The sequence below is a fragment of the Macaca nemestrina genome, chromosome 12 (assembly GCF_043159975.1).
Source record: "Macaca nemestrina isolate mMacNem1 chromosome 12, mMacNem.hap1, whole genome shotgun sequence".
In the NCBI taxonomy this organism is placed as follows: Eukaryota; Metazoa; Chordata; class Mammalia; order Primates; family Cercopithecidae; genus Macaca; species Macaca nemestrina.
Window position 1 is genome coordinate 97,237,322 of NC_092136.1, and position 19,560 is coordinate 97,256,881.

Below are 19,560 nucleotides of genomic sequence, written 5' to 3' on the forward strand. Positions count from 1 at the left end.
GGATTTGCAATAACAGCTAAATAGGAGGAGTAAGTTCCAGTGTTCTATCTATTGCACTGTAGGATGACTATAGTTAACGATAACATACAGTTTCAAATAGCTGAAAGGAGGATCCTGAACATTACCAACACAAAGAAATGATAAATATTTGAGATGACAGATAAGCTAATTTCCCCAATCAAATCACTGTGTGTGTACATAGATATATACACACACACACATATATATGCACCAAAACATCACTATGAAACCCCCAAAATACATACAATTATTTTGTCAATTAAACTAATTGGTTGCAGTACAGATGTATATACATTTTTTTGTAAAATAAAATTTTGCAATTATTGATTGGAAAAGCTATTCATTTGATGTATAAAACAATAAAGAACTTTCAAATAGTTAAATAGGCAAATAGAGACTGTCATTTAATATAACAGAGTGTGTTAGTTAGCTCATGTTATAACATAATTTTATTTTTGAGCCACCATGTATATAAATTAAAATATAAACATAGGTAGACTGTAGAGTTGCACTGTCTAATACAGTAGCCACTAGCTACATGAAGCTGTTGAAAACTTGAAACATGGGTACTCTACAATGAGATGAGATGTAATTTTAAAATTCTGCTGGATTTTAAAGACTATGGAAAAAAGTATTTAAAATATCCCAGTAATAAAGTTTCTATGACTATATACTGAAACAATTTCTTGGATATGTTGGGTTAAATACAGTGTCTTGCTAACATTTAAAAAATTAATAATCTACTGTAATCACCTTAAATCGTGTATACACACAGGTAGCATACACACAAAAAGGAACTAACAGGAATGAAATTAAAGTGAAGCAGAGCTGCATTCTTTCAGGACTCATCAACTACTAAGGGCTCATGCAGTTATATCTAAAATAAGAGACCCCTTGCTAAAAGCAAATGGCTGTTGCATCCATGAAATACAACTGCCATGTCAACTCCCCCATAGGCTTAGCCACCATTACTCCCACTGGAAAACTTCTGGGAGAAAATATTGGCTGAAGGAAGAAAAGCATAATGAACTCTGTAGGGCTACACTCTTTCCTTGGGTTTCAGTTTAAGGTCTATTACTGAGAAAGTCTGAGGCTGGCCTCTGTAAACAATTTCAATTTTGCTGCTACTTTCATCAGTGGAAATCCAGATGATTGTCCCTCAAATTAAGGAAGTGATAACAATGCAGAAAACAAAAAGGGGCAAATCAATTCCTTTTTTTTTTTTTTTTTTTTTGGTTCTTCTCTTATTTACAGCTGAAAAACTCATACCTATTTGTTAAGGAAGAAAAGAAAAGGAAGTATATTGTTCTCCTGTGAGTAATACGGAGTAAAGAAAGGTATTTTTTCTTTTCGTCTGGTCAATTTTCACTCATTAAGCCACAAACTAGAATACTTCTGATCCCAATTCTAGTATTATCCCCACTAAATGACACTATTTCTACTCATCTGAGTGTTTGAATACAAGAAACATTTAAACTCTGCAGTGTAACTGAGCTATTTAAAAAGGTAATAGAGGTTTCCAATAAAAAGAGCTTCAGTCACTTGGAAATTATGTGATATCTCCCTTATTTATTTTGTAGAAAAAAAAATCTCAAGGAGTTCTGTAGAGGGTTCTTTCAAATAAGACTTTCTTAAGTTCCGTATCATTTGCTAGAACAATACGTTGTTAAATAATTTGACGTTTCATTATGTTCTTTACCCTAACTATGGGAGAAAGCAAATCCAAAAACCTTCAACTATCCTGATGGCCAGATGCACTCTAAAGAAAGCAGCAGCATGATTCAGGCTTTCTTTTTTAAAATTTGAGTGTTTTTGCTGCATGCCAAATATGCATTTCTGCATTTAGAGAAGAATGTTCCCAAGCCTAAGGAGTGGAGTTCCATTCATAGCTCATCAATGCTTATCCAGAATTCTCCTGTAGTCAAATTATGTATTTTAAATGTCCATAGAATATGTTGCCAATTTTTAAATAAAGAATAATAATCTCTTAAGTTCCTTATAGAAGCTGGATATGTTAGACCTTTCCAAGATGCATAGTTTAAAAAATTTTCTTCCATTCTGTATGTTGTCTGCTGACTCTGTTGATTGTTTCTTTTGCAATGCAGAAGCTCTTTAATCAGATGCCATTTGTCAATTTTTGCATTTGTTCCGTTGCTTTTGGTGTCTTCATCAAGAAATCTTTGCCTGTGCCTGTGTCCTGAATGGTATTGCTTAGGTTGTCTTGCAGGTTTTTAATAGATTTGGGTTTTACATTTAAGTCTTTAATCCATTTGATTTAATTTTGTATATGGTATAAGGAAGGGATCCAATTTCAGTCTTCTACATATAGCTAGACAGTTATTTTAGCACCATTTGTTGAATAGGGACTACCTTCCCCATTGCTTGTTTTTGTCAGGTGTTTCAAAGATTAGATAGTTGTAGCTGTGCGGTCTTATTTCTGGGTTCTTTATTCTGTTCCGTTGCTCTATGTGTCTGTTTTTGTACCAGCACCATGGTGTTTTGGTTATTGTATCACTATTGTATAGTTTGAAGTAGGGTAGCGTGATGCCTCCAGCTTTCTTCTTTTTGCTTAGGATTGCCTTGCCTCTTTGGGCTCTTATTTAATTCCATATAAATTTAATTTTTTTTCCAGTTGTGAAGAATCTCAATGTTAGTTTAATAGGAATAGCACTGAATAGCATTTTCACTAATCACTTAAAATTCACTTTTCAAAAATAATACATACATTTGGCCAAGAATCATGTAAAAAAAGCTCAACATCACCGATCATTAGAGAAATATGAATCAAAACCACAATGTGATACCATCTCATACCAGTTAGAATGGCTGTCATTAGAAAGTCATAAAATAACAGATGCTGGCAAGGTTCTGGAGAAAAAGGAACATTTGTACACTGTTAATGGGAGTGTAAATTAGTTCAACCATTGTGAAAGGCAGTCTGGCGATTCCTCAAAGACCTAAGAAGAGAAATACCATTTGCCCCAACAATTCTATTACTGGGTATATACCCAGTGGAATATAAATTGTTCTATTATAAAGCACATACACTCATGTGTTCATTGCAGCATGATTCACAGTAGCAAAGATATGGAATCAATCTAAATGTCCATCAGTGATAGACTAGATAAAGAAAATGTAATACATAGACACCATGAAATACTATGCAGCCATAGAGAAGAATAAGATCACGTCCTTTGCAGGGACATGGATGGAGCTGGAGGCCATTATCTCTAGCCAACTAAAACAGGAATAGAAAACCAAATGCCACATATTCTCACTTATATATGTGGGAACTAAATTATGAGAATATACAGATATATAGGGGAACAACACACACTAGGGCTTATTGGAGGCTGGAAGGTGGGAGGAGGGAGAAATGAGAAAAAATAACTAATGGGTACTAGGTTTTGTACCTGGGTGATGAAATAATCTGTACAACAAATCCCCATGACACAGGTTACCTATGTAACAAATCCGCACATGTACCTCTCAACATAAAAGAAAAAATAATAATTTGCTGAAGTGTTTTAAGTTTTATTTTTTTACTTGAAATTTTGTGGAGAATAATTCAAACCTCTTCATGTTCTAAGTTACGACATGTTTCTTTGTAGAATAGAAAAAGTAGTTTCTTTCCTCACCCATTGCTATTCTGTGGTTGTGATTGCTATAACAAAAGACAGGTTAACAAGAGAAAAGCCTACAAATTTAATGTATGTGACATGGGAGCCTTCAGAAATGAAGAGTCAAATAAACAGGAAAAATTGTGTACATTTTATGCTAAATGAGAAGAAATGGACAGCTGTGCAGAAAAATGATTGGACAAAAGGGTGTATGATCTAGAAATCTCAGGTGGGAAGGGAGGTTTAGCAAGGCCTGTCCATATTCTTCAGATACTTCTTGGTATCTCTGTGTTTCACTCCTTTTCCCTAGATATAGGGCTGGGCTTACAACTTATTTTTAGGGGAAGGTTACCTAGGTTTTATGGCCTGCTTTAGGGGAGAAGTGCGGGGAATTTTTTCTTGATTTGAGGGCTTGCTTCTGTTGCTTCCTCAAATGCCACTGTGTTATATTTTGTGGTAGGCTGTCATCCTTGTGCCCATCAAAAATAAAATCAATGTTATTTTCTATGTTAAATAGGTTTTCCCATCATGTACAGGAATAGTTTTTGAAAGGGGGGAAAAAAAATTCAAGCACCAGTCAGGTTAACAAATCTTACTCATGCTTTCAAATTCTATTGCACAACTTTTGCAATATAGGACTGATGAAATTGTCCCAATAGTTGTTGCCATAGAAAATGTTTAGCCAAGTAGGTGGAAATGAGTAGTAGCATTTGCATTTTCAAGGGGGAAAAGGAATTTGTTAAATGCATGTTCACACATAGGACGCAAGGGAGCTTATTTTGAGAGAAATTTGAAGAAAGTGTTTTCACGAGGCACTTAAAATTCAATGCTTTGATGTATCATACAGTATGTTGTTTCTAAGTTATTTTGGTTTCACTCATGTGCTTTGTTATTATCTCCCTTTGTATAAGAACCTGATGTTTTTGCTCATCATATTTCTTGGTGATTTAACTTGGGAATGTTGTGAAACATTTTTATCTGTTGCATGAAAAATACCATCTATTCCCAGTTTATACATTAATGCTTAACAAAATATAGACATACTATATGAACCTAGCATTTATATTACTTATCAAACTTCACTAATACATATCAAACGATTCTATTTCTACTAATACACAAATCTGGCACACAAATCTAGATTAAGTACGTATTTTCAGCTATTGACGTTTGTATTTAAGGCCAAAACATAATTTCTTCATACTTTTTTCATATAGCTGTCTGGATAGGCTAGGTTATGCTAATGGTAACAAAGTCAAAATTTCAGTTGCCTAAAACAGAAGAGGTTATTTCTTGTTCACAGTGTGTGTGTGTGCGTGCGTGTGTGTATCACGGGTTGGCTGGTGGCTCTTTTGTGCATGGCTGTTTTCCTCACATTGGAGCCTAGGTTGAAAGAGCAGCCATGAACATTGCTGCAATCTGGGTAGACAGAAAATAGTGTGACAAATTGTGCCCTCATTAACTTGTTACCTAGAATAAGAAATAGCTGGAATAATTTTGAACGGTCCAAACTACTAACAAAATATGCAGACAAAACCCTAGTAACCCTAGTTGTGATCTAAATATTTGTCTCTGATACCAAATAGTTAAAATTCCCTGTGGAGTATGTGGGGTTGGGTGGGGAGGAGAGAGAGAACACATTTGATGATTACCGAGTCATGATCAAAACTTCTGCCACCCACCACGGAATTCTGAAGACAATAAGTTCAGAGAACACATCTGCCATATGTAGCAAATAAATACTCTATTACTATTTGTGCTTTAGCTCCAAATTTCATGTCTTGGAGAGTTGAGTTTGAACTAGTCAAACTCCTTTAGCATAACCAAGTAAAATCAGCCTTCCCCATCTCTCCCTCCTCCTACTCATCTCATTCCTATGCCCTTGGTTTGCCAACATAGGACACATCCCAAAATGGAAAGCTCAGGTCCTCTGGGCTGCACTCAGGAGAGTTCTTAAAAAGAAAATAGAGAAGAAGAATCCAAAAGATTTAAAAAAAACAAAAAACAAAACAAAACAAAAAAACAAAAACACCAAAGGCTCAAAACGGAGATTCCAAAATAGAGAACAGGCCAATAAACCAGAAACGTGAAGCACCAAGAAAAGTGGTTGGCCATTTCCATGTATCTTTCTCAAATTGACAACTAAAATCATAATCTAAACTTGTCCAGGATATTTTCATTTATTTATTTTATATATTTTTTCACTTTTTTTTTTTTAAACAAAAAGGGTAGAACTCCATGTTTAAAATCCCCTGCATTTGGTTTGAGCGTAGCCAGACAGAAGAATAGAAGCAGATCTGGCTTGTGTTACCTGTTAACACAAAGGGCACATCTAGCCACCCAGTGGATCTGAAAGCTGCTAGCTAAAAGGAATACAATTAACCTAGTGTGATAAGGAACTGAGGGGGAAAAGAGGAGACAGAGGCAAAGAGAGAGATCATTGGCACCACGAAAAGACTTGTACATAAATGCTATTTTCCTGGGGAGGGTTAATTTTTGATTTTTCATAATTAATTTTTGTGCTAGCACTCAGTTTGTCTGCTAGTACATAAACAAATAGTGAATAATTTTTGGATGAATAATATTGGATATTGCAGATTCTCCTTTCCTGCAGTTCTCAATCCAGTCCCTTTGACCTCTATTACAGAAAGTTATTTTTGCTGATAATCTATGGTTTTAAGCCTACTGACAGGACACTCCATGTGGTACATTCCTGCTAAGTAACTTAATTGAGATCAGATTAGTCTGAGACAATTACCTAGATTAACATATTTATGAAACCAGCCTTGGCATTGCCTGAAACATGAAAGCAATGAGAATCAATCTAGAAAAAAGAAACGAGAACTTCCCCTCCTCACCTTCAAAAAAAAGAGTAGTTCAGAGAGAATATCATAATTTTTCCTATAATTTACAGATTTTTAAAATGTATCAGAATTGTTACAGTGCCTAGTGTTTTTAAATTATAACTATAATTAGTATGCTTTAAGCTGTGGGTGGTGATGCAATAAAGAAATCAAATACAGTTTTAAAAATCAAGTTTTAATAGCAACAGCAGTTCACACAATTAAGCTAGCAATTCAGTGAACTGCATCTTTTACAAATTCCAAGCTTTGCTGCATCATGGGGTGACTTTATAGCCTACTGTTTTCACATCCTTGTTGATATCTTGAATTAGTCAAGCATCTGTTACCCCAATGAAATCAGATATCTATTTCAATACTTTTGTTTTCAGCATTGCAGTCATGATCTCATTGCTTTTGTATATGTTCACAAATGAAAAACATGTTTCTAATACTTATATATATTTTTTCACATGCTTGTTAACAAAGGGCAGATATGAAGGGTTGTTTTTTAAACTGATCTACGTAAAGGCACATTCTCTCAATGTTTCCATTTACTTTTTTTTGTTGACGTGAGAAAACTATTCAAGTCAAAGAGAGGATTTATTCTGAAACTTAAATTGAGTAAGTTGGCAGGTAGTTCTTAACTGTGCTTTCATAATCTCATAAGCCACTGAGTTCTGTATCATTTTACTTCCACCATAATGTGTAGACAAAATAAGGGGTTAACCTAAGGAGTCTAGATAATTTTTATTTAAAATACTTTTAAAATATGTTGATATCAAGTATATTAGATATATTAGGCATATAAAGAAAAACAAGCATACAACCAGTTTTAAATCTCATACTTTGTTAATAAAATAACTCTAGTCAATATACTTTTCACTAAGTTGTGATTTTTTAACAGCAAAAGATTCAAATATTTTCAACTAAAATACCTTTTCTAAGTTCTGAGCATTAGAGAAAAAGTCTTGAGACACATTCCTTTTTATATTATTCAACTGCTCATTGTTGAAATGCTTTAGATTCAAAATGTTAAGCTGACAGAAGGGTGACTGGTATGAAAAGGTAATAGATATCCTTCTTTAAATTTTATTCACATGTCATATGATTGTCTGGAAGACTATTATTTAACGCTAAATCTTTTCATTTCTTCCTGTTATTGTTGATACCCTTTCATCATGGGTGGGAGAAACAGATTATACACCCCAATAAAAAAATAATATACAGCTATAGGTGGTTTGGAGTTCTGAAACTATTTGCTATCCAGAAAATAAACATTGAAATTATATTACGAATGTATTGATTGTATGAATGGCAAACAACTTTCAAATAACAGCCAATATTATCCATAGCTTAGAAATTCTGAAAAGAAAATAACCAAGGTGTTTCAATCAATCAACAATAGCTATTTTAAATGGCTTTAAACAAAGGGTGATGTTTGACACAATTTACCGAGACAACAGAAGATTCTAAACATAGATCATTCTTCATAGTTTAGTATCTGTGGATCAGAAAGAATCAGTTACTTTATTTTTGTCTGCAAGGATATATTGAAGGGCTAGAAGGGCAGAGAACTGAGAAAAGTTACTGTCAGAGCAGTTAAGAAGTGTTTTAATTTATATATCTTAAATCTTATAAAATCCTGTCTGGGAAGACATTATTAATTACAAAGGAAAAAACTAAGGCTTGCCTGTGAGCACATAGTCAAACACAGAGATTTTACCTGAATCCAGGATTTCTGCACCCAGAATCCATGTGTGTATTTATTCACCATGAGTTTGCTCAAAAATAAAACCGAGAAGAAGAAACAAGTGAAGGGAAAGGGTGGATATTGTTAAGGAGGCTTTTCTTTCCTTTCAAATTAAGGTGTAACAAAGTCAAGTTAGTGGGAGGAATGGATGGAAAAAACATGCACTATGTTTAGGATTCAAAATAAATTGGCAGCTCCTTGAGGAAGTAAAAGGGAGGATAAAGTGAGGAGAATGCAGAGGCTGCAACTGAGGACCCTAGGGGTTCATTAAATGTGGTTTAATCAGTCATACATGGCATGTTCACCCTCTGTATTTAATGGGCGTTGGAGGAGGAGCTCAATAATCTTCCCAGTAGTTTTATTTCTTTCAGGTTCGTTGTGTCAGTTACTTGGATGGTACTTGACTTTTGCATAAGGCAGTCAGGAAGGGCCAAGGGCACCTTTGTGAAAAACACATGAACAGAACAAATGTTAAAGAAACCCAGCCCATATTTAATGTTTCTCTCATTTGGCCTGACTGGCTAAGACTTGGTCGGTACAAACTTTTGAGGAGACAATTTGAGAAGACACATCAAAAAATTTTTAAATGTTTATTTTCTTTATCAATTCTAAAATACTATACAAAAAAGATTGCACAAGTACACAAAGATGTACAGAGAGATAACTGACATGCGTGCTCACAAAAATGTTAAAAATGACTGAAATATCAAAAAAGTATGTTTAAATACATTACTCTGTCTACACGATGGGTCAGTATGCAGTAATTGATACTTACGATTAAGAAATGTATCACAATATATTGCTGAGGGAAAAAGCAGATTTCGGACACTATGGTCTGGTTTAAAATTACACGTTTACATAGATTGAGAGATACAAAGTTTCAAACATAGATACGAATGTTTAACTTCTATGGTGCAGGATTATTGATTATTTTAATACTTCTTTTTCCTTGAATTTTTAAAGTTTTCTTCAATGTATATTGATCACTTTTGTAAGTTTAAATATGCTAAAAAGTAAAAATATGAAAAAGTTTTCCCATTAGGCTTGAGTAACAATACCCAATTTGACATATAAAACATAATACTTAGATATTTATAAGAAATTGTGGCTTGCAATTCATTAGTCAAAAGGACATTTGCAGAATACAGTAACTTTTTCAAGGAATCTGGATGCCAAGTCCTGAAAAATCTCCTTATTTTGAAACGAAGATTTTTAAAGTACCATTTTGTATTATAATCTATTTGGTTTGTATGCTCACACTAAGTCTACATTATCTTATTTAAGTCATGTATAGAATAAGCAAAAATAGTTGCCTAAAAAGTTTGGATTATTATTCTTAATGCTGACAATATTTCTGAATAAAAAGTGCTGTCATCCCAACATCATTCCCAGCAAACTGTAACTGACAGATTGTATGATTTGCTTAGCTCATTTAGATGGTTTTGCAATAAAAATACACATATTCTCATCTATTGCAGGTCAAATAGTTCTAGAAATCCTTGTGAACATTACAACATTGGTAAGATGAATCTTATAAGCTTTAATTAACTTTAAAGTATTCTGAGATACCTGATATTGTATATCAGTTCCTCCTTTTCTACCTGAGTTGTGACAGGACAAGGTTAATGTGCATAGCCCTTCTGACATTGTTTCTGGTCCTCCATCCTTTGGCTTGTTCAGCCCCTGAATCAGCCCATAGACTCTCATTTTGGGTGTGTCTACTCTGTGGGTAATCTGGTTGTCTTTTTTTGATACCTCTTTGGTACAGTGTATTCTGGTTTGTGTGCTGAATGCTGATTTTTTTAAAAATGTTCCAAAAACTGTGCAGTCTACCATGTTCTGCTTTGTAAATACTATGACATTTAAAATGAATGCAGAGTGGACAAAATACACTCTTTATCAAAGTAAGTTAACAATACAGCATTTAAGTTTCTTCTTTAGTGATGCTTGGCCAATTTGCTTAATGTTATAGTGTAAAACACACACACACACACACACACACACACACCCAAAAATTCTGTCTAAAGAATTGGGAAATTTGGGCTTGAAGATGTAATTTAAAGTAGAGGAATTCAGTTTATTAATACAGAGTTCTTGGCATCTCCTCCTGTACATTGACTGCAGGTATGTGGGCCAAGGGTAATTTTTGCTCGAAGATGGAAAGAATACCTCTTACTTGCTGACGTATAAATTGATGATAAAAATAGGAGGAAAAAGGGATTTGTGGAATGTAGAGCTAAACATATTTAGATGTGGTTTCTATTTCAGTTATTGCTAGGCATGTATCTTTGAGCAGATTACTCATCCTCTTTGACTTTTGTCTCCCTGTATAGCAAATGCAGAAAATAATGTGAAACTTATAGTGTTGTAGAAATTAAATACGCTTTTTTATGTAAGGAAACAAATATAATTCCTGGCATTAGCCAGTGCCTTTTTCCCTGAATATCTAAAATGCTATGGTTGAAAATGCTTGTTGAAAATAACTCTTGCAGAAATTGCCAGTGTCAAACCTTGTTGTATTTACCAAGGAATGTACAACCTTTTGCTAGTCTGGTACTATTTTAAATCTAGCTATGGAGACTTAAGCCTGCTCATCCACAGTGTTCTTGGATACTTCTATTTTTATAATTCAGCTCTTTTGCTTCCATGATCTGTCCTTCCGCATTTTGTGCTTAGGTCCGAGTCTTTTGAACGTTTTAAGTCTGATTCTTCCTAGCTACAATATGGGAATAATAATACATTACTTAATGGAAATTATGAAATTTAAATGAGATAATCTATATCTGTGGCTTCAAAAAGTATAAAATAGTATGCAATTATACTGCCATGTTGTTGCTATTATTATATGTAGATGCTTAAATCTTCTAAAAGGACTGATCAGAATTGAGAATATTAGCATGTGTCCAACTGTACAATTTGCAAATTCAAGCCTAAATGAAAGAAGTAGATTGGGCTGTCAAAATGGTATGCTTGTGAATAATTGAGCAAAACAGCTTGGTGCAGTCCTACTATTCACATAATTTAAGACTGAGGAGCACTGGGCACAAGCAGTTGCATGCTGATGCCAATTCATGCTGGCGCCAGTTTGTACCGGCTCTTGACAGCTAATTGTGCTCCTGTTTTTCCAAGTCCAAATTCAGTGACCTCATACTGGTAGCTTAAAATTGGCTAGAATCAGTATTTCACTAAGGAAGTAGGGGTACTACAGATTAGGACTTGTTTTGTTTTGAGATCCAGCTGTCAAACATTTACCAGTATGCCACAGGGCACAGCACTCACTATGCCCATTAAGGGCATATCATGGTTAATAAAATCGCACTGGATATATTGGTATACAGTAAGAACATTTGAAGAAGTAATCTTTTCTCTTTGAAAATGATCCATTATTTCTGACAAGGTGAATTCTTTTACATTATATTATGAAATAGAGAATACAGCCAAACAGAGCAATGATATCCAGTAGCAGAAAGATTTCCTGCTTTCAATCTACGATTTCTGAGATCAGCTAATTGACATCTGAAAGCATTAGGGAGTCACTGTTAACAATATTTGCTACTTACATTGTATTTGACAATCTTTTTTACTTTGTGTATCTAGCAATTTCTTCAGACTCTGAGGTATAATTTAGACTGCCTAATACCTCAGTAAAAGTACAATTTGTTTCTAATTCATCAGGCCTTCTGAATTTCTGTTTGTATTTATAATTAGAATATGCTTCCTTTGAAAGAAATACGGGAGCCGAATTTATATATGCATTTTTATTATATTCCAATGTACTGCCACTATACAACTTCATTTTTCTTAAGAACACCAACAGCACTTAATATAATAGAGGTTCTTTCACAAGAATTTCTAAAATAATTTTTAACATATCAATCAGAACTAAAATTTATTTCAACTTAAATGAGATTATTTTAAATCAGTTATGTATATTTAATAATGGCATAATAATAGATAGGAATGAGCACAAAACTCATTCTTATGTGTTAAGTCTTATTTTCCTAGTACCTAAGTTACTCTTTAGAATTACATATTCCAGGGCCATGACCAGCAATTGGGTAATCAAAGTGGTTGTTAGGTATGTCAGATATTTAATGGAGTGAATTTAAAATTAACATTCACTCAGAAAATACATGTACTAAGTGACTACATAGATGTCCTCTATTTGAGAGTCCATAGTATATGCTTTATAAATATTTGAAGCAGGATGGAAGAATGGGTCCTGAAGAATACACAAAAATGTAACACTCAAGAGTTTTCCATAAAAAGCATAAAAAAGTTGTAGTCAGGGTTCTTCTGAGAAAAAAGGGTGTGTATATGTTGTACACATACATACACCCAGATTTATTTCAGGAACTGGCTCATGTGATTGTAGAGACTCTCTAGCATAACATCTGCAAGGTAGGCTGAAATGCTGGAGATCCAGGAAAAAGTGGCCAATGCAGTTTGCTGGCAGAATTTCATTTTCTTCTGGGGAACTCAGTCTTTTATCCATTAATACCTTTAAGTGATTGAATGAGGCCCACTCACATCATGGAGGAAAATCTGCTTTACTCAAGGTCTACTGATTTAAATGTTAATCTCATGTAAAAATACCATCATGGAAACATCTAGCATTTTGTTACTCCAAATATTTAGGTACTGTGGCCTCACCAAGTTGAAAAATAAAAATCACCCCAGGAAGCAAGACTGTGATGCACAAATGGTTAAAGCACATATTAAGCAATTCACTAAAATTGTGATTACAATGTAATACTAAAGGTTATGAACACAGACAAAAGAGAAACAGTACTTAGAATTTGTTACAAATGAATATACTTACTCCAAATTGGACCTCAGGACACAGGTGGGATTGTAACATAAAAGCTAAGTATATTTCATGTGTATGTAATAGGGTGTTAGCAATGTGAAACTGATGGATTACCTAATCTGGGCTAGGTACTACTTGGAACTTCAAAAAGGGTATCATCTGTTTAAACCAGAGAATCAGTGGTATGTTTAAGAAAGGATCTATGAGTTATAAAATAAATGATTAACCATGGACTGAAAGATCAGATTCGCTATCTTATTAGCTTCCTGAAAAATAGATTGGGTGCTTATTATTTCATTTAATAGAGGAGAGCCCATTGTGTGATAGATCTACATATACTAGCAGTATGAACAGTTAACAACAGTAACTTTCTTTATAGCAAGAGACTCCATTAACTCATCTATAAACCAGGAATACTTGATTCGTGGCTATTATGAAGCTAAATTTTAAATCGTGTTATTTTGTTCATAATATTGGTGGAGTATATATTATGTTCTAGGCAGTATACTATTTGTTGGACACAAAAGAACAAATAAGAGACAGTCATTCCTTTATTTAAAATGTTATTTGTGTGTGTGTATATATATATATATATATATATATATATATATATACACACACATATATATATACTGCAACAGTAGAGTGCCTATAATAGAAAATTAATAGCAGACAGATATGATTAATGCAGATTTTCTTAATGTCTTCCTCACTCTGTATACAGAGACACATAATATGTTTACATATAGTTACACACATACAAGTGCAATATGAAATGCTTCCATCCTTGACCTCCTTTAGGTGTTACAAAGTTACTCTCCAAAGTACAAAAATATTTTCAAGCTCAGTAGTTCTATCACAGAACTAAACCTGAGGAAAAAAATCACAGCCTGATGATTTAATACCCAATCTTGCCCTTGGGTGTATGAATCACATTGCAGCTTGTTTTAGAAAAATATGTAGTACATTTATGAGTCAGACTTTGGAGAGAGGTTGTCTTAGACAAGCAAATGTGATTCCTCTAATGCAAAATTTAGAAATGACCGCATAGACAATGTGTCCTGAAGACTTTGCATTCAGACAGGTTGTATTCCCTTGGAACGCAGCATGTGGGAAACTTCAACCCAGCAGTGTGTGAACAGTATACTTCTCCTTTTCAGGTATAGCTGTAATTGCTCTCCTATGATTTGACTGCACAAGAGACACAGAACACTGATCTTAAACATTTGTTGATAAACCTGAGTTTCCTTTGACACTTATTGTGGGGTCTCTGTGACTATAATATAATCAGATGATAATTTAACACACATACTGTTGGCATTTGTCAAGCCTGCTTCTATTAAGATCATAATACCAATTACATTACATGGCTGAGAAAGCAATGCTCTGATTAGTTACTTATGTGTAAAATACACCAGTGCCTTTCCTACCTAAAGTTTTTTTTCTCCTAGATATATTTTTATTGGGGATGGCTGTTGCCACAGTCTATCTGTAGCTACTTACCTTTATGGGCTTTAACCCTCAGAAACTCTGACATACCTGCCAAGTTGCTGAATGTACTGATACCATCTATATAATGCGAGTAATTATCCCAGAGTTGCTGGGAAAATTATACATACGATTTTAAAATTGTGTCTGGCACAAAGTAATTGCTCACAAAATACTAGATAATAATTTATTAGTTAGTTTTGGGGAGTTGGGGTAGCACAGTAATATTTAAATGGTAGACATCTGAGATAAAATTGTATAGTTCTCATAGGCAAAGTTCACAATTTTGAGGATTTCAGGTAATGCTAAATGAAAAACCTTTTCATCCTTGGGTAGTTATGGTAAGGATGCAAATTGTTGAATTTTTTTTCATTTCATTATATTATGCATATTACTGAGGATATTCATGTAACTGATATGATCAAAACCACATATACTTTTTTTCTACTTTATTTGCATACTTAGGAATACACTGCAGGAAAAGCACTTTTGGAAAGAAGACCTCTGAAAATCTTTTTCTTCATAAGTAAGTTGTCAAAAATCAACTTTATTTAGAACTGGGGTAACTACCCCAAGATGTGCAACAATCTGAAGGATTTTACTCAAGAAAGTGGCTGAATCTTGGTAAGAACAGTGAGCTTTGTGGCATTTTAACTTACCCTCTACCCATGCTCTCTCCCCAGCTCTGCAGTAACATTGACAATCGACAGGCATACCTCCCTAGTAGCTATGAACACCAGCCTTCTAGCAGTCAGTAGAGGGATTAGAATAGGTTTTGTAAAATATACCAATGCTCTTCCTAAAGTGTTTTTGTCCTAGCGGGCTCCAGAGCACAATCTACCTCTAAATACTTACCTTTATCGGTTTAATTCACACCTTTAGGGCTTGATCTCTTAAAGGACTGTCACCATTTGGCCAGTCTGACAGCTACTCGGGAAAAGTCCATTCTTTTTGATACTCTTTATCTAACCCCAGGGCATAGTTAGAAAACAATTAGTGGCAAATGTTTACAACTGCAGCTACCTAAGTTTAGGACCACCAGACTACAAAGGAAAAAAAAAAAAGTGAGAAGGATAAATTAGCAAATTAGGTGTTAATGGGGCTTTGAAAACTTCCCATATATTTCTGGTAATACAGAAGGCCCCTGGCATGTTCAGGGCATTTAAGGAGATCTCTGACCAATCACTAGTTTATTGCTAAGCTTATGAGTGACTCCTATGACTAAATATGAAAGAGAATAACCCAGGAAAATCATTAAACAAATCTTGGAGTAGCTGGTTTCTTTAGGAGAAAGAAACACACATGAGAGAACCAGGAAATTATGGCACTTACACAAAAATAAAAAGCAATCAGTAGAAACTGATCCCAAGGAAGGCAAGTATTAAAATTACTAGTCATTTACTTGAATAACTATGGAAAGATTGAGATGATGTCTATCAAAAATAGAACACATCAATAAAGATTATTTAAAAACAGAATAGAAATTCTGGAGTTAAACTAGAATAAGAAGCCTAAGAATATTTGAAGAAAAAACGACCACAAACTTCCAAAATCTGGAAGAATTAACACATCAGAGCTCAGACAACTAACTTGGATAAACTCCAAGAGATGCAAACTTAGACAAATCACAGTCATAGTCAAACTTTGAAAAACAAAACAGAAATAGACTCTTCAAATCAGAAAGAGAGAAGTGAGTCATCACATAACAGTGGCTTTAATAGATTAATAGCCAACTTTGAGAAAAACTATGGAACCCAGAACACAGTGGAATGACATATTCAAAGTGCTAACAGAAAAAAGGCTCAAAAGTAGGCAAAATAGATACTTCCAATATAAAAGAATAACAAAACAACAAGAAAAACGTGAGAGAATTTGGCAATACCAGACTTTACAAGAAGTATTGAAGTTTATCAGGCCAAAGTAAAAGGAAGGTAGAATAATTGCCATGAATGCAGAGCAATGCCAGAAATAACTACATAGGTGAATATGAAAGATAGTGTTTTTTCTAGAAATTTTTTTCTACCTGATTTTTAGAAACAATTACATAAAACAACAGACATTAAAATTTGGGATTGGGGATAGATATTGCAAGATGGCAGACTAAGACTTTATAGACTTTATACCTTGAATCCCCCTACAGTAATAGCAACTTGAATCACTGCCTACATGTAAAATACACTTTCATAAGAGCTAAATGAATCAGAGAGATCACAACATCTAGATGTAGAACAGAAATAAGAAAAAAAAAAAAACGCACTGAACAGGAGAGAAAGAAGAATTTTTACACTGTCCCTGTTACACCTCCCCTGACCAGCAGCACAATTTGAAAACAGATACCCTTCATTCCCCAAGGAGAGAGAAATGAGCTCAGGACTTTGCCTTAGACTCACACACCAAGACAATCCCAGACCTTAAGCTGTTACCCACAGGTGGAGCCTCCAGGATGGCCCCAGCACGAGGCCATACCGAATGACACTTTTCACAGAAAAAAAGTCATATGGAACCATAAAGTATCCGAACTCTCACAACAATTTTCAGCAAAAGAACAAACCAGAGGCATCGCACACATTATTTGACTTCAAGTATACTACAAAGCCATAGTAATCAAAACATCATGGTGATGTTATAGAAACAGGCACCAGTAGAATAGAGAACCTGGAAATAAAACTACATATTTACGGTCATGTGATGATTCCAGGACTAGGCAATGGAGATAAGAGAGTCTCTTCAGTGAATTGTGTCAACAGAAATGGATATCCACATGGTGAAAACTGAAATTGTACCATCTCTCGCATCATATTAAAAAATCAACTCGAAAGAATTAAAGAGGAAACAAAAAGCTGAAACTATGGGAATAAAAACAAACATAGACAAATGGGATTAAATCAAAAAGCTTCTGCACAATCAATCAACAGAGTGAACAGACATGGGGTTAATATCTAAAATATACAAAGAAAGAACTCAACAGAAATAAAATAATTAAAAATCAACCAAGAATTTGAAGAGACAACAAATGAGCAACAGTTATATTAAAAATGAAACTTCTGTATGATTCAGCAATCTAACTACTGGGTACATAAAATGAAATCAATATGTTAAACTGATATCTGCACTCCCATGGTTATTGCAGCACTCTTTACAATAGCCAGCATATGAAAACAATTGTAAGTGTCCATGAACAGCTGAATAAAGAAAATGTGGTATATATACACAATAAAATATTCAGCCTTAAAAACTAAGAAAATTTTGCAATTTGGGACAACATGGATAAACATGGAAGACACTGTGTGAAGTAAACCAGGCACAAAAAATACTACAGGATCTTACTTCTATGTGGAATGTATTAATTAAAAAGTTAGGCAGAGAGTAGAATGCTGGTTGCCAGGGTTAGGGAGGCAGTTGGAGAGATTAACTTTTAGTACACAAAATTTCAGATGGGGGAATAAGTTCAAGAGAGCTTGGCAATGATAGTTATTAACAAATAGATGGATAGTTGTGTTTTTAAAAATTGCCTAAAGAGGGGATTTCAAGTGTTATCACAAAAAAGTACCTTAATGCATTATTAATTAGCTCAATCTCACTATTCAATGTATACTTATTTTAAAAATGTGACACACAATAAATACAATCTATCTTAAAGGCATTAAAATCATTAATGAACCTATGATGCATTAAGATATATATTTTTTATCACTGGAAAAGTATAAATGAAGGGAACAAAGCTATATTGAATGAAAGTTTTTGTATATTATTAGAATTAACATGTTACTAATCTGAATTAAATGGCTTAACATTAAGATGTTACTTATAATTCAGGGCAACAACTAAGAAAATAACTAAAAAATACTGTAAAAGAAACAGCAAGAAAAGTATAATATAATGCTAGACTCCAGAGAAGGTATTAATGAAGAAATTTTTTAAAAGATACAAGATGTATAAAAAACTAAGAGCAAAATGAAAGCTATAACACCTAAAAGCCACTTATAAAAGGGTTAATACCCTAATCAAACTCAGATATTATGTTTTCTTTTATTATACAATCTCATAAGATTATTTACAAGAATCAAACTCTACTAAGAAGAAAAATTTATAATCAAAAAAGTGTTAATTCTTCAGAAATATATACAATTACATAAGTTCCTAACCAGAGTCCCAAAATATGTGAATTAAAGAGATAAATACTTCAGCTTAATTATGAACCTTAATAATTATTTCTAAGAAATGGATCGAACAGACATCTATAAATACCCCACTCAAAACAAGATAATGCATATAAGTACATATAAAACAATCTCCAGGATAGAATATATGTCTGGGATAAAACGTGCAAAAATAAACTTTAAAAGGTTGAAATCATAGGGTATATATACCAGTCTCAAGGAAATGGAATTTGAAATCAAAAAAAAAAAAAGGAAATTTACAAATATGTGGAAATTGAACAATATACTCATAATTAAATGGGCAATTAGAAAATACACTGAAATGAATGAAAACAAACAATATGACAAAACTAATGGGAAACAGCTAAAGCAGTGCTTAGGGATACATTTATAACTATAAAAGTCTATACTCACAACAAATATCTTAACAACGTAACCTATCACCTTAACACACTGGAAAATGAAGAGCAAATTCAACCCAAAACTAATCAAGAGGAGGAAAATTATTAAAGAACAGAAGCACAAATAAAGATATAGAACACAGAAAAACAATAGAGAACATCAACAAAAGCAAATAATTTATCTTTGAAAGGATTAACAAAATTAACAAAACAATAGCTAGACTGATCAAGATAGAAAGAAATCTCAAGTTAATAAAACTAGGAATGACATCTAGAAAGGTGGCTCATATCTGTCATCTCAGCACTTTGGCAGGATTGCTTGAGCCCATGAGTTCCAGACCAGCTTGAGCAACAGGACAAAATCTCATCTCTACAAAAATATCAACACATTAACCAAGCATGGTGGTGCATTCCTGCAGTCCCAGATACTCAGGAGGTTGAGGTGAAAGGATCACCTGAGCTGAGGA